Source organism: Narcine bancroftii, chromosome 1, assembly GCF_036971445.1.
Source record: "Narcine bancroftii isolate sNarBan1 chromosome 1, sNarBan1.hap1, whole genome shotgun sequence".
NCBI classification, from domain to species: Eukaryota; Metazoa; Chordata; class Chondrichthyes; order Torpediniformes; family Narcinidae; genus Narcine; species Narcine bancroftii.
Genome location: NC_091469.1, coordinates 343699812 through 343705080, shown reverse-complemented (window position 1 = coordinate 343705080; position 5269 = coordinate 343699812). Strand labels below are relative to the sequence as shown.

At 40.2% G+C, this 5269-nt stretch overlaps 1 long non-coding RNA gene across 1 annotated transcript in view; it reads right to left on the bottom strand.

The window, feature by feature from the left end:
• Positions 1 to 355: 355 nt before the first annotated feature.
• The window catches only part of LOC138752444 (uncharacterized), a 34875-nt gene continuing 29961 nt past the window's right edge, over positions 356 to 5269 (bottom strand). Inside the window, exons 2-3 of the long non-coding RNA XR_011350650.1 lie at positions 3738 to 3880; positions 356 to 575 (exon numbers count right to left, since the gene is read on the bottom strand). This is a non-coding gene — a long non-coding RNA (uncharacterized lncRNA). The remainder of the gene's footprint in view (positions 576 to 3737; positions 3881 to 5269) is intronic.

The following is a 5269-nucleotide window of genomic DNA, read 5'->3' as shown; positions in this document are numbered from 1 at the left end:
ATAAACCATTTTTGTTGTATATAACAAAGCATATTTTGCATAGAAACCCAGTGAGAATTAAATTAGGGATGGCACGGTCTGCATAGTAGTTATCGCAATGCTATTATAGTGCCAGCCACTTGGATGCAAACCCAACCCTGTCTATAAGGATTTTGTACGTTACCCCTGTGACCACGAGGATTTCCTCCATTGCTCCAGTTTCCTCCCACATTCCAAAAATGTACTGGTGTTAGTCAGTTCAATGGATCACAGAGATTTGTTTGGGAGGTGCAGCCTTGTGGGCTGGAAGGGCCAGTTACAGTGCTGTATTTCTAAATATAAATAAATGATCTGTACTACTGACATAATTGCTTGATAATTAGTTTTCCAGCTTTATTTTCTCCATCCCTATTTAGTGATCCATATTTTTATATTTTGAGCACTCAGAGCACTCATGGATTTTGCTGCCAGTCAAGTGTGGCATTTCTGTAATACTTCATGATCTTTAGCATTGGAACAACAAGCCTTGAAAGTTCCCTTTGTCCAGATACCAGAGCCCTTTGCAAGAGAGTTCTACAATCATATGTTACCATTATCTGAAAAAAGAGGATTTAGATTTCAGTCTTAAATTGCATAACACATGGTCTCCATCACAATTCATTTGCCAGAGAACATATATTAAACTATATCATAAAAGATAGCTGTATCACACCATCAAATCCTTATCCTCTGTCTCTGAAATGTATTCTATCTAAGAAAGTTCATAGTGCAGAATACGTGATAACATGTAGCATTACTGATCTGGTGTTTTGTGTGATCAAGTCAGGTTTGGTGGGTAGAGAAACGAGACCAAGCACAAGCTACACAAAGGATGATCTTTATTTCACACATGGGGAAATCATAACGGGGAAGACATAAAACAACACTTGCTACTAAAACAATTTAAACATTCACATCAGATACAGGAATTGCTGATACCAGTGGCTACCTACTTTCTTTCTCACACTCTCTCCCTCTTACACATGTGCAATAATATTTGGTAATTAGCACACTTTTACTAGACAGGAACTTCAACGTGGACTCCCTGTTCCCTGTTCCAATGGGTTACGGCTCAATGCTGAGTATTCCCACACAATACTGTGGTTCCACTCTAAGTGTAGTGCTTAACTTACCAAGGACTTCTCCAGCGATGTCCACAGTTCACGACCTGGTGTGGAGCAGCAGGACCAAGGAGCAATGAGGATCATTTGCTGCTTGTGGTAGGCTTTAAAAATTCAGTAATCTGGGGATTCCAGTCCAGATAATCAGTAAGTGATTTAAAGGGGCCAATCAACAAGTGTGCACTAATAGGTGAGCAGAGTCCAACCTTGATGGCCAGGTGATGCAACTTCTGACTAGCTTCTGGATGGAGAGGTCATGAGACTCTCCACTATCCCAATTCCTACCTGGTTTCAGTCAGAAAGGCCACATGACTCTCCACAATCCACACTATATTTGGGATAACTTCTTAAAAGTCTCTTTGAATCACTTTATTCAAATCACTGCCTAATCTTCAATATTCAAGGATCATGAAATTATCTATCCTTTACCTTGATCATCGTTCTGGTGAATCTGCACCAGAGTCTTCAAAGATAATAGAGATTTATCCTTTTCATTTTGGATAAATTCTCAAAATTTTGATGGCAACAGATGAAAAAAAAACATGCAACCAAGATTAAGGACAAATAAGGACTCCATAGATCCATCTTGAGGTGCCAAAATAAATTGATGTAGTTCTCCTTTAAACCATTGTTCATTGTAACATTATGATGAAGAGATTTGGGTGGATATATTTATATCTAGACATATACATGCCCTTTAGGCTCACAAACCCATGGTGCTCAAGTACCCAAATTAACCTACAATTCTCATACATTTTGAAAGGTGGGAGGGAACCAGGGCACCCAGAAGAAACCCATGCAAATATTGGGTGAATATACGAACTCCTCTCAGACAGTACCGGATTGGAACCTGGGTCGCTGGCACTGTAATAGCATTACACTAACCGTTATGCTAACCTTGCCGCTCCACTGTTCAGAAACATGGTAATGAAAAAAATCCATGTCAAATATCTGAGCTGCCTTTTACATCAAATCACATCAAAATGCTATTACTTTTCTTCTTCTTCTTTGGCTTGGCTTCGCGGACGAAGATTTATGGAGGGGGTAAAAGTCCACGTCAGCTGCAGGCTCGTTTGTGGCTGACAAGTCCGATGCGGGACAGGCAGACACGGTTGCAGCGGCTGCAGGGGAAAATTGGTTGGTTGGGGTTGGGTTTTTCCTCCTTTGCCTTTTGTCAGTGAGGTGGGCTCTGCGGTCTTCTTCAAAGGAGGTTGCTGCCCGCCAAACTGTGAGGCGCCAAGATGCACGGTTTGAGGCGTTATCAGCCCACTGGCGGTGGTCAATGTGGCAGGAACCAAGAGATTTCTTTAGGCAGTCCTTGTACCTTTTCTTTGGTGCACCTCTGTCACGGTGGCCAGTAGAGAGCTCGCTATATAACACGATCTTGGGAAGGCGATGGTCCTCCATTCTGGAGACGTGACCCATCCAGCGCAGCTGGATCTTCAGCAGCGTGGACTCGATGCTGTCGACCTCTGCCATCTTAAGTACTTCGACGTTAGGGATGAAAGCGCTCCAATGGATGTTGAGGATGGAGCGGAGACAACGCTGGTGGAAGCGTTCTAGGAGCCGTAGGTGATGCCGGTAGAGGACCCATGATTTGGAGCCGAACAGGAGTGTGGGTATGACAACGGCTCTGTATACGCTTATCTTTGTGAGGTTTTTCAGTTGGTTGTTTTTCCAGACTCTTTTGTGTAGTCTTCCAAAGGCGCTATTTGCCTTGGCGAGTCTGTTGTCTATCTCATTGTCGATCCTTGCATCTGATGAAATGGTGCAGCCGAGATAGGTAAACTGGTTGACCGTTTTGAGTTTTGTGTGCCCAATGGAGATGTGGGGGGGCTGTTAGTCATGGTGGGGAGCTGGCTGATGGAGGACCTCAGTTTTCTTCAGGCTGACTTCCAGGCCAAACATTTTGGCAGTTTCCGCAAAGCAGGACGTCAAGCGCTGAAGAGCTGGCTCTGAATGGGCAACTAAAGCGGCATCGTCTGCAAAGAGTAGTTCACGGACAAGTTTCTCTTGTGTCTTGGTGTGAGCTTGCAGGCGCCTCAGATTGAAGAGACTGCCATCCGTGCGGTACCGGATGTAAACAGCGTCTTCATTGTTGAGGTCTTTCATGGCTTGGTTCAGCATCATGCTGAAGAAGATTGAAAAGAGGGTTGGTACTTTTAATGGGACTTTAACACATACTTAAACAATCAGATTTTGCCTATCAGATTAATGTGATAATTTAATTTCCATGTCTTTATGTTATGAACATATTCTTCAAGCATTGAATTCTGTCAACTAGTGTCTTATGGTCCAAACTGCAGATGGCAGTTTGTAACAATTATGTGCATTGAAGCTTTATTATACTCAGTACTGTATACCTACACTTCACGAATCTTGGGCTGAACTTTAATATTTATGCTATCAAGCTGCATTCACCATTTACAGAAATGTTTACCTCATGTCTTTAAAGGTCCATCGAGTAAGTTGAATTTGCAACACTCAATATTTGATTCAATATCACTTTCAAGTGATTTATCACATATTATCCTATCTTCTATTGATTATATTCCTTTTGAAATGATATCTGAAAAGCTTTGAATTGTGGTGGCGCACCTCTCTGTATGCAAACCGGCCTCGTTTGTATCACCGCACTGGCAGGGCAGCTGCAGAAGATGGCGCCGTCGGGGCTTGCTCATTGCTTCGTGGCTCAGGCCACAACTTGCGCCCCGGGCAATGGGGGTGGAACTCCTGTGGCCCTTAAAGGGACACACGCGAAATTCAGATAAACAGTTTTACTGGAAACCCCACTGAGTTCTGCTGCTACAGAATACAGTTTTTGAGAATATTGAATTTCAGTAACAAGATGTTTTTTTTTGTACTTTTCTCTTGAATTTACACACTTTAATAAGTATTAACAAAATTACCTTCTTAGTCATATTGAAAGTTATTTTTGTACTCACGGAGACAAATAATCCAGTTAAGTAAATGATGGAGAATTTATTCAAAGCTATAAATAAAGTCATACATCTTGATTAGCTTAACTAGAGCTCTGTGAAGACCAGGACAAGAGTTATATGCTGATGTTTTAAAATTATACAATGCTTGCTAATAGTGTATCAGCATTATTATAAGAATGTCCCTAATAATAATTTTATTGTGGCTGCTTTAATATATCACTAAAGAAAGGATTTTCCAATGAACATTTTACTGTAGTATTGTTAATATATGTCAGTACAATTTCAAATCAAAATTTTGCTAAAGAGGGAATTTTTGTGATTCAGACATGAATGCTTTTCTTCATAAAAATCCATGACATTAAGTCACTTTGGAATGAGGCTTTATTGGAAGGAAGCACAACTTTTGTTTTTGCAAACCCCATCGTTAATAGCAACAAATAAAATCAAGCTATTTTAATTGCTTTCTAATTCAATTCTGACTCAAAAAAAACAATCTGTCCTTGAATTGTTCTGTCACCCTTCTTTGCTTGCAGAAAGATGCTTAATACAATCAAATTTGCTAAACATACTCAGCATCCATGGAGAGATTAATGGAGTTATTATTTAAGTTGATGAAGTTTCATAAAAGCTATTAGAAATAAAATGAAGTTTAAGGGAGAAGATGGTGTTGAAATGTCAATGAAATGTCTGATTTCAAAGTGAAAGCAAATTGAATAAAAATGACAAAAAACAGGCAGCAATTCAACAGAGAGAAAGAAACTGACATTTTTCGAGAGGAAATTTCTCTGTGAATGGCTATTTTATGATCTGAAATTGCAGAACTCACTGTCAAGTCTGGAAGATCATGCTGAAAATAAATGTGCTTTTCAATCATTTGCAAACTTCATTGGATCAACGTAGAAAGCCTTTGACAGAGATTTCAGAACTGGACAGATAATTTGATTGGATGGTTATTGTTTTTGATGTGAAATGTTAATTTGTTTCTCTCTTTCCAGTTTTGTTCCATGTCGTGCTGAGAAGTTTCAGCAGTTTGTGTTTTAATTTCAGATTTCCGACACCCACATGCTTGACTTTGAGGATTCTATTTTAATTGACAGCACTGAAAATGAAATTCTAGCAACGCTTGCACCTGATTGCCAACCCATTATAATCCTGTCCAAACTCCCACAGGAACTGAATCTCTACTCT